Here is an 11956-nt window from a genome sequence, read left to right as displayed (position 1 = left end):
CCTCATTCCTCTACATGCACTCCATCCTCTTAGTGCTGCTCCAACAGATCTCCCCACCCGGTGGCCATCTCTGTCTCTACTAACCCTACAAAAAGGGGAAGAAAGTCACTTTCAGCAAACAAAACTCGACCACCTATCACTTTCCTAAATCTTGCACTCTCTCTCCTTTTTTTTTTCTCTCCTTCAGACCCCCCTGAATACATCAGGGCGATGTACAGCAAGAGAGGGACCACCCCTTTCCATCTGGCCCCTGTCTACTCGTCATCTGGGCAGGAATTGCTGCACCCAATCCTCCTAGCTGCCTCCTCTAATACACGCAATTACACCATTTATCAACCTCATTTAGACAGTTCAGTCAACACAGGCACACGCCAGTGTGCCAGACTCCAAGGTAAAAGGCTGCTTTCCGTCTGGCATGGCATGCTGGAATCAGGGGAGTGTTTAGGATTGCACAGATCTGCAGGACCAATGTTCAGAGTCATTCTCTCTGAAGCATCTGCAGCAGGAAGTCTGATCGCATTGGATAAAACTGCATCGCTAGTGCACCCCGGTGTCACCGGTTCCGTTATTAGCTAAACCTCAGCTATGCCCTAATACATGCTAATACCAGAACAGGAATACATTTCTCATGATTATTGAACATACTCAATAATACATACTCAATAATATAGATATATAATCAGACAAATCAGGCTTTGGATGCATTCTCTCTACTTCATAACAGATTAAAAAAAATACATCTTTAGTTTTAATAATAATTATTTCTATTAACAAAAATGTATCTTATTTGTATCTTATTTGTGTATCACTCGGCTGTACATCCTCAAATCATCTCTGAATTGGTGCTGACACTGTCCTTCATTCTGCAGGGTGGCTACTTTTGTTCCGTATGGTCCCTGTGTATGTTGTAATGTAGTCACCGCTCCAAGCTCACTTCCGTGATGGACTCACATTTTTAGTGTTCTAATTTGTTTTGACATTGTAGTCTATCACAGGAGTGAGGAGTGGTGGCTACTTTACAACACAGGGACCATGGGGAACAAAAGCCACCCTCCAGAAGGAAGGACAGTGTCAGCACCAATTCAGAGATGATTTGAGGAGCTATAGCCAAGTGATACACGAATAAGCTACATTTTTGTTAATAGTTAAGGTATTTGAATGCATTTTTAAGATTTAACTCCTGAGTTTAGTGTCACTTTAAACAAAAGTATGCCAATACATACCAGCTAAGTGTTATTGGGGTTGACAAACTAAAGGCAAACAGGCTGTTCCTTTTGCAAGGGAATTTTCCCTTAGCTTCATGAATGTGGTGGAAATAAACTTTGATAAGAATACACAATCACATGCAAGGAAAAAAAATAATGCATTTTTGCTTGCACATAATTGTATTATGAAAGTCAGCAGAGCTTCAATGTATACACTACCCAAATATAAATTCTCTTGCAAAGTGAACACCTTACATTTCTATATCAACTCCAAAACATTTTTTAGATAGATTTGTGATGGGTTAGAAACCTTCATAGGTCTTTATAGTGTGTTCCCCTTCTAAGGAGATTTACTGGTGACCACTGTCAATAGGACTGAAAGTTAGGGAAAAAGATAACAGAAATGGGAACACTTGTTAACAGAGAATTTTCCTTCCCTTAGAGAAATATACTTAAGCTATCCCTGTTGGGCCTATACTGAAAGTAAGTTAAATCCCAACTCCAGGGAAATAAAAAGTTATCCCTTGCAGTGGGGGTGCCCTCACACTGCAAGGGTTAACTGCTCACTTATGTCTAGGGGACAGCAATAATCTGTTTTACTTACCTGATCCCACTCCCCCGGCTGTCGGCGCCCTTTTCCTCCTACAGCTGTGGTTTGTCCCTATGGAGCTTACGTTGTACTTGATGATGCCAGCACCATTTTATTTATCATTACCCGTTGGGCAGAAAAAAAACATGGGTATATGAACAGTAAATTGATTATGGCTCTGTGCATGTAGTCTAAATTCCCTAGAATTGGGCTTTAAAGAAAACAGCAAAAAAAGGCCAAAACAAAGAAAAAACAAAACAAAAACCTGGCAGGGGTTTATAATATTCCCCACTCTATTCAAAACGATACACAGTTTGGCTTTAGATATATTTTAATCGTTATTGAACACTTAGCATTAAATTCAGCCAATGCTAATTTGCAAAATGTTGATCGATAAAAGAAAAAATAGTTCATTTTAAAAAATACAAAGAAGAATTCAGAAAAGATTTGTTAAGTTTGAGAAACATAATATTCCTGGAAAAAGCACATCTGGATGTCGGTTATTTTTTGTATAATCAGTCAGGCGTTAATGTATGGTTTTGAAAACCTCTGCACATGAAGACATTGTGTGCCTACAAGGCTTTGCAGTGGCCATGTGAGCGAGTTTCCTGCAGAGTCATCCTCCACCTTGTCTAGCAAACACATTTCCCAGTGAATTATAGGGGCATATTTAGTAGGGGGATTTCACCTATCTACTATTATTTAGCATGCTTGGAAAACTCTCTCAAATTTGTCAAATATGGTTAATAACTGAAGCAGCAATACGTACCCTGAGAGTTGGGGGCAGCAGGTCTATATTCCAATGGGAATACATTTTCCTGAGATTCTGAATAAAGGAAATGTGCAAATGGTGCAGCACTTAAAATAAGCAAGAACATGGTGACTAATGCATTAAAAGTTAAATTAAAAGTTAAAAAGAGAAAATAAGCACAAAATGGAGATGGCAACCCCATCAAGTTTCAATTTTTGTAAACTGGAAATTTAGGACAGCAACTTTAGATTTGCTCCCTTTCTCTAGTTTTAATACATTTCTGAAATTCACACAGCTCTCAACTTTCTTGGTTACAGTTATAGACTTTACATGACAGGTGTCCTCTCTCCACCCCAGTTTGCTGACTGGACATTCCTCTGGCCTCCTCCTTCACTAATATGCACATTGGCAGCAGATTTGCTTGCAACACACCTGATTGCGTTCCAGTCCTTCTCCTCCTTCTACATGCTGATTTATGGGGATTTCAGAAGATTTAAACCAAGTTAAATTCAGATACTGGTTTTATTCATTATAAAATATTGTTATATCTGCCTAGTTCAACATTAATGGGTTTCACAGGGTCTGACTTGGCAGATTTATTACAGGCTAATACTAAAAAATTATAGGCGTCCTTTCAGGTAAGCTTATCACAAACCTGGGCTATAAAAATTAAACAGTTACAGGGTTATTCACAAAAGAGTGAAGAGTTTGTAGAAGGCAGAAGAAGTAAACAATCTAGAACAACATAGCTGATTTGGAAAAATTCTCCAATTCAGCTCACTTTCCAGTACAGCTATGTTGTCTTAGATTGTTCACTTCTCCTTCCTTCTCCCAACTCTTCACCCTTTTGTGAATAACCCTGATAATGAAAACATGCATACGCAGAGGTTACCTTTTGTGAAAGTGCGTGTCAAAACAAACAGTAGATTCAGGAATGTTGGTGGTTACATTTATATGCTACTACCCCTTTTTCCGGCCCTGCTCCACCTGACCTCTGAGGCTCCCTACTGGTCATTGAGGCTACTTATAACCTTAAGTTCGGGAGCTATTGTGAATAGCCCGTACAGCAGCCCTACGGTTCTACTGAACCGAAGGGGTCCTGGGGCCGAAGCTAGCCGAAGGATCGGTCGAAGCTACGGCTAGATCCTTTGGCTGCTTCGTGAATAGACCCCATAGTTAAAGTTACTGAATTACTCATGGATAGATGTGCCCTATAGTGCAGCTAGTTTGGAATTAGCCTTAGCCATTTAGGGATAACCTGTTAGCAACGTGTAAATACTGTTTATGTTTGCTTTATGTTGTGTGCATTAAAGGCTAACCTTGATTTCAGTTTTGTGTGCCCCCAGTTAGCTGTCAGTACTTTATACCTCTCAGAGATTTTAATCATAGGATTTTTGAATCAAACCCCCCCACTCTTAAGGTTCCGGACATAGTTGCCAGTCCCTGGCAGCTGGATTTCTCAGTTTATTTTTTATTATGAAGAAACTATTATGACAGCATGGCACCCTTATTTGCCTTAGCATTGGCTGCGGCAGTTGGCCAGAACTGGGAAATGAAGCAGCGATATTTTTCTATTGTCAGCAAACCTATACAATGGAAATGTATTTATACTTACATAGGTCTAGTTTGGCACAATGTAAGTATATATGTTCCCTGGCAGGGCCACAGGAAAGTATAATACACTGTATTAGGTCTAGCTGCTACAGTATATTACAGCATCATCCAGTTCCAGGAACAGCCGCTGTGCTGACTGACTTCCCCAGTGCTGTTACCGCAGAGGTACCAAGCAGAATAGCCGAGCTGAGCGGCATTCGGCTATTCATTCACTGCTGTTCGGCCCCTATGGGAATAGGCCGAACAGCAGCGAGTAGCCTGCCGGAGGTTTGGCTCAGCCTATCCAGATTCGAACATGCTCAGCATGTTCGGCCGACCCGAAGCCAGCCGCAGCAAGCCGATGTACGGCTGATTTCAGTTGGTGTACGGCTGAAATCAGCCGTACCAGCCTGAAGTGAATAGCCGAACAGCGTTCGGCTCACTTCACTTCGGGTCAGTTATTCGGCTCCGCTGCCGTCGGCAGCTTTGTGAATAACCCTCTAGGTGTTTTTCGATTGGACAAAGAGGGGAGTATGTCACAGAAACACCCCACGTTCAATCAGAGAATGCCTAATATTCATTTAGAAAAATGCTAGGCATCCTTTAAATGGCCATTGTGCTGAGTTAGTAACCCACTGTGTTTTAATAGCACATGGAAATTCACTTAGCACATAGGCTGTTTCTATACACAGAAAGTGCCCTAATACACTGTAGTAGCTAAGGCTACTACGGTGGATTACATGATCCCTATGGACCTGCCAGAGATCACTTTTATATATTTAAAGCTAAACCAATGTAAGTATATATACATTGTTAAAACTGAAGTTCAGCTTTAAGTTTATGCTACCATTGCAGAGTAGTTAATAATGGCACAGTTTATTTACATCACTGACATTATTATAGAATACTGCAAAAAGTCAGGGCCCCCCGATGATGCTCTGTTCATGAGTAATTATATAAAATGACCACACCCAAAGGGAATTTTATATTGTTTAAGATGAAAGAACAAAGATGGACTTGTAAAGGAAAGGGACCAATGGGCAGCAAAGAGATAGTGGCAGTGGGCTTTGGTACCTGCCTTAACTTTTTGCAAAGAAAATAAGGATGAGCAGAATGATTTCTGTGAAACTAATTTAGCACCTAAATTTTGTCATTAGCAAAATTTTGCCGAAGTCGGAGTCCTCTCTAATTGAGCTGCTGATGAAATTTGATAAAAAAAAATAAATATCTACTTTTTTTTCCTTTTGGGAGGTTTATTTAGTGTAGTTTACATTATTTTATTTAGTGTTATTTGTATTTCTCCCAATTTGTGTGTATTAATTGTTATCTGTGTACTGTTTTATGTTAAAACTTTTCGCTGTTTTTCTTTTTTTTCCCTTTCTCTGATATGTATACGAACAGACCGCACTATCCAGATAATTCCAATACTGCAGACTTTATTAAAATTCACAGCAAATCCAGTATATCAGTAAAAAAGTGTATAAAGCTACAAATGCCAGCACTGCACACCCCCAACCAACTACAACCTCTCACATGTTTCACCTGAAGGCTTATTCATAAGGACCTCTATGGTCCTCATAGAGGTCTATGGACCTCATAGAGGTCTACAGACCTCTATGAATAAGCCTTTGGGTGAAACATGTGAGAGGTTGTAGTTGGTTGGGGGTGTGCAGTGCTGGCATTTGTAGCTTTATACACTTTTTACTGATATACTGGATTTGCTGTGAATTTTAATAAAGTCTGCAGTATTGGAATTCTCTGGATAGTGCGTTCTGTTCATATACTAAGGCTAATGGGATGCCATTTTTTGGCACTGAAATGGTTCCTGGATATTTGAAATAGGTTCTACTCTAAGAAGCATTTAAAAGTCCTATGCACCCTTAAAAAACACCACAAAAACTCCTCCATAGATGCCAATGAATTTAGCAAAAATGGCAAAAGCTCACTGAAATCTCCCTTTTTAATAAAAATGTCTGGTAAACTAAAACTATCAATTTCACTCATCCCTAGAGGAGATTCACTGAAGATTGACACTGAGTTTAAGTGTTATGTTTAGGGTGAAAGTTACATTTTGATTGTTTTTAGTCTAAGGATTAGGTTTAGGAGTAAGGAGTATATGAGGAAAAAAGGCATAGGTAGAGGTTACTATTAATGAAAACCAAATGTAAAAACAATTAGTAGATACAAATAGAACAAATAGACAATTGATATTAAATACAAATCTCAACCTCGTCCCCAACTCCAAACCCTTTCAAATGACCAATAGCGGGTCTCATGAGGTAATCTTAAGGGCTTAATTTGAGGGTTCTGTTGTATTTAGAGAAAATGAGTTCTTTTTATATTGCACTATTCAGCTGCGATTACTTATTATTTTAGGTGAATATTTGTTGATGCTGAAGTGCCTATTTAAAAAAAGAAATACTGTGTAGGCAAATTCCATTCAAATACACTCATATCCCAAAATCCTTGTATGAGAATGTGAAATGTAATTTTTGCCCAAGTGTTTCTTTCATTTTAACACCTTTGTATAGCCATCTAATTACGTTACTTATCTAAATGAGTGCATTAAGAAACCCATATTCATACCGAAGTTGGTTACATTCTCATGCATATACATGATTTTATATATGATTTGACACACATTGATGGAAACTCAGCAAAATGCGCAATATGCTTGTGTGCCATTAATTTGTAATAGTGCCGCAAACGCAGCCAGGCAGATGCACATTTTTGCTCCATATTTGTGTGCATTAAAACACGCAGAAGCAAAAAACACAGAAAGCATGTTGCAAAATTTGCCACATCAGCTTTTTTGCCACGTTTTGTGCGCGTTCAGGCCCCATTGAACTCAATTAAGATGCGTGGCAAACACAGCACAAATTCACAGGTGTGAATACGGGTGGAGGTGTGAATGCGGGCTAAGGCTCATTTGATGTGAACAATATAAATACATGCCCGGTACACCAGGGAGGGATACAGGATGGTATTACTACAGAAAGAGGATAAAGAACACACAAACCCCAGATAGGGTAATAATAAAAAAGACCCAGGAGCACCACTTAGGGGTCTATTCATGAAGCAGCTGAAGGATCTAGCCGTAGCTTCGGCCGATCCTTCGGCTAGCTTTGGCCCCAGGACCCCTTCGGTTCAGTAGAACTGAAGGGCAGCTGTACGGGCTATTCTCTATAGCCTGTACAGCTCCCGAAGTCGGTCGGGCGGCTCAGTCGAGCCGAAGGCATATGCTTCGGCTCGACTGAGCCGAGGTAAAAGCCGAAGCTGGCCGAGCGGCCGGCCGTCGGCCGTCCGACAGCCTGCTTCTGACAGCTGGGCAGAGCCAGCCGTGATCAGCATCCCTGGTTACCAGCTAATCAGGGACACTGATCTCCAGACAGCCAAACTCTCCCGGGCGCTCCGGGAGTCTCCCGCTCCCGGCCGCCAAGGAGAGAAACACTGCTTTTTCTTTTTTTTTTATTCTGACACGGAGCCGTGTCAGAATAAAAAAAATAAAAAATGTTAACCATAGGAATGCCTTGCTAGATTCCTATTGGCTATTTCAATTTGCAATAGCCATTAGCAAACTAGCTATTGCACTTGCCCACTGCTGCAGTTTTCATTAGGTCCCCACTAGTGATTGACAGCAGCAGAGGGCGGGTACAATAGCTAGTTTGCTATTGGCTATTGCAAATTGAAATAGCCAATAGGAATCTAGCAATGCATTTCTATGGTAAAAATTTTTTTTTTCTTTCTTTTTTTTGACGGCAGCAGAACCGCCGGCCAATAGAAAACAGTTGGGCAGAGCTAGCTGTCACTACTAGCTCCGCACAATCGGCAGCTTAGTGAATAGACCCCTTAGTATCCATTAAAAGAGTGAAGACATAAAGGGGTTGATTTACTAACCTTATAAACACGCCACGAACAAGTATACACCTCTGTAGTGTGTTCCCTCCCAGCATGATCTATTGGTGGAATCTAGACACCTTTGTAGTGTGTACACACCCAGCAGGTGTGTTGTGCAAAGCCCTGCATGAATTGCAAGGTGATGTTGTGTAAATTAGCTCTACATTGTGTTGCTTGCGTTGATGAATGCAGGAATGTAAATGCATGAGCTAACCATTTTTGTCTAAACTGTGAAGCAGCATTATATATGCATCATGTGCATGATTTTTCCATATATGGCATTAGTGGAAATATGCTTTTAGAGACATAGAGCTAGTTTACACAACATCACCTTGCAATTAATGCTTGGCTTTGCACAACACACCTGCTGGGTGTGTACACACTACAAAGGTGTTTAGATTCCACCCATAGATCATGCTGGGAGGGAACACACTACAGAGGTGTATACATGTTCGTGGTGTGTTTATAAGGTAAGTAAATCAACCCCAAAGTGTTTCCACTTTAAGTGACTTCGAAAATAAAAATGAAGATTCACTAAAACCTTGACGTATTCTGTCATATTTGGAGTGCTGATGACATCTATACAACATTTTTTTTTCATATAGGTACATCATTGTTCTTTATCAAATAAGGATGTTTCATCAAATAAATGAAATCCAGCAGCACACAATTCAATGCTGTGGAAAGCTAAAACTTTATTGAGGCTTGTCCATGCTTCAGAAGTCCCATCCTAGGTCTGCCCCTTACTGAAGCGTTCCACCCAATAATGCATCATTATTTGATAAATACTGTGCCTTCTCATTTATCCACACGGATATTTGTCTGTTAAACTGACACAATGCACTTTCTTATAGTGGGTATCATGGAATAGGTTTCATACTATACCCAGGCAACAAAAAACTGTGGTCAAGCTGTACAACAGCTACACATGCTTTGTTCTGCAGCAATCTGACACATGTTTATATGTTATTCTTTAAATAGTGGAAACCATGATACTTGCGCCATCAACAGGTCCTGTACAGTTATCCAGCAAATGGACATGGTAATTTAATGCTTGGAGTGACACAAACAGTAAGTCCAACTGAAAAAATCTTTCCTCTTCTCAGAAACTACTCAAAGAAAATATTTTTCTTTAATGTTGCTATCTTACTGCAAACATTATTTTTTGAATTTATGATATTTTACGGAATATGGATAAAATACCTACCAGCTGTAATAACAAGTCTCTCAGCAATATGGCTGTGGGTCCTCTGACATAAGGCCAGCACATTATGTCGCATGACCAGCCGCAGTTCTGCATTGTTGGCTAAAAATGAGTTTGACTGAATATTCTGCAGATGTAAAAGCCAAAGTGTACTGCTGCACACTTTCAGGTCTTGAGACCTGGAATATTACTTTAGAGTTGAAAGGAGTCTTAAAGTCACAGTATGTACTATTCTGTTATAACATCACCAATATAATAGGCATACATACTATAGTTGAATTGGCCTGGATGGGAAGGGGGTTTAACACCGCGGATGTCAACTGGTTAATGTAGTGAGTGTTGCATTCTCACCTGGATCGTTTCATCTGCACATGACTGGATCACTATTGAATATTTACACAACTCTAGCAAAATAAAAACTATAAACAGGTAGAATTGGGTCTTGGGAATTTTTTAAAAGAATATTAAAGTGTATGTTTTTCTGTTACACACTTGAAGAGGCATGAATGTACTCAATGTCAATGTGTGTCCTGTGTTCTCTGCCACTTCATGCATTGACATAGCTCTATAGCTCTCGATCTATCCAGACAGTATGGCCAGACAGTCAGTTTAATGCTGCATATACTGTATATCGTTGAATCTAACACAGTTTTATTTCACAAAGTACATTACAGAGGATGATTTTTCCAGTCTTTAGAAGTGTAAGAAGAAAATTACCTTCTAAGCCTTGTGCCTGCAATGAAAATGTAAAAACATTGAAAAGAAGGGAGGGTCTTTATAAAGACTGTACCAATTAGTGTAAAACAGAAGGGGAAGCAAAGCATCTACCAAATGCACACAATAAACAAGTTGTAGTGGTTTTGACCTACCATTAGATGTCAGTATACATCAGAACATTAATATGATACAATACATGGCAATATAATTTCAACAACAGAATAATATATACTGTACAGGTGGGACATAACAATCCCCACCTAAAATCTTTAGATTTCACTATAGAATAACATAATTCCTCATAAGTGAAAAACATAAAAAGAAAAGCATGAAATGTAAACAAAAATCCACAAGAAAGATAAAGTCTTGAATGAGTCTTGTAGAAACCAATTTCACGTCAGGGAGACCACAGTGCGTCAAACCTGAGCTGTCTCAAATCTTAAGCCAAATGTCAACTTAACATGTGATCAATGTTCAGTTGAGTAGACACACTCCCATTGGAGAAGGATGAAGTTCTTAATAGTCCGAATTTGGGATATACTGGAAGAGTCCTTGAAGATATAAAGTTACTTCTCAAAGAGTGGTCAAGCTTGCAAAGTCCCTTGTTGATAAATGTAGGATAGTCTGTTTAGGTGCTCAAAGAAACCTCTTGACGAGTCTAGAAATCTCTGTTTCTATCTAGCAAAGAAAGCAATGTTCTTGCATGACAACTGATGACTCTGATTGGATTCTTAGGCCTTTCTTTGCTGGCAGGGTTCTTGGTGTGATGCTTCAGCTCTATCACCCTGGGCCTTGATGGACAAATCTGCAGCTAAGTTGTGGGTTAACTCAAGACTCGGGTCTATTCACTAAGCTGCTGAGGGCAGCCGAGTGAACAACCGACCCCAAGTGAAGTGAGCCGAAGGCTGTTCGTCTATTCACTTCAGGCTTGTACGGCTGATTTCAGCCATATATCGGCTGAAATCAGCCATACATCGGCTTGCTTCGCATGGCTTCGGGTCGGCCGAACATGCTCGGCATGTTCGGCCGACCCGAAAAGCAGAAGGAGTTCAAATCAGCCGCTTCAACATCTGGATCGGCTGAGCCGAAACCTCCGGCAGGCTACATGCTGCTGTTTGGCCTATTCTCATAGATGCCGAACAGCGGTGAGTGAATAGCCGAATGCTGCTGAGCGGCATTTGGCTCAGCTGTTCTGCTCGGTCCCTCAGAGGGACCGAGCAGAACAGAAAAATAGTTGAAAAAGTTAAAAAAAGTGAATAGAAAACGATTGTGCGGAGCTAGCAGTGACAGCTAGCTCCGCCCAATAGTTTTCTATTGTCCGGCGGCTCTGTTGCCGTCAAAAAAATCTCCTGGGCGCTCTGGGAGCCTTCCGCTCCCGGCCGCCCAGGAGAGAAACACTGATTTATATATTTTTTTCCCTTATCATGACACGGAGCGATGTCAGAATAGAAAAAAAAAACAAAAACGTTTTTGCCCATTGCAATGCATTGCTAGATTCCTTTTGGCTATTTCAACTTGCAATAGCCAATAGTAAACTAGCATTGTACCCGCCCTCTGCTGATGGACCTGATGGAGAACTGCAGCAGAGGGCGGGTACAATGCTAGTTTACTATTGGCTATTGCAAATTTAAATAGCCAATAGGAATCTAGCAATGCATTCCAATGGGCAAAAACGTTTTTTTTTTCTATTCTGACACGGCTCCGTGTCAGAATGAAGAAAAAAAAGAAACAGCAGTGTTTCTCTCCTCGGTGGCCGGGAACAGGAGACTCCCGGAGCGCCAGGGAGAGTTTGCTGTTTGGAGATCAGTGTCCCTGGTTAGCAGGTAACCAGGGACGCTGATCTCTCTGCAAGTGGCCAGAAGCAGGCTGTCGGCCGGCTTCAGCTTTCAGCGCGGCTCAGCCGAGCCGATGCATATGCGTTCGGCTCGGCCACATTCAGGAGCTGTACGGGCTACAGCCCGTACAGCACCCCTTCGGTTCTACTGAACCGAAGGGGTCCT

Source organism: Nanorana parkeri, unplaced genomic scaffold (assembly GCF_000935625.1).
Source record: "Nanorana parkeri isolate BGI_ZX_2015 unplaced genomic scaffold, ASM93562v1 scaffold258, whole genome shotgun sequence".
In the NCBI taxonomy this organism is placed as follows: domain Eukaryota; kingdom Metazoa; phylum Chordata; class Amphibia; order Anura; family Dicroglossidae; genus Nanorana; species Nanorana parkeri.
The sequence above is the reverse complement of the archived record's forward strand: the minus strand, read 5'-3'. Positions refer to the sequence as shown.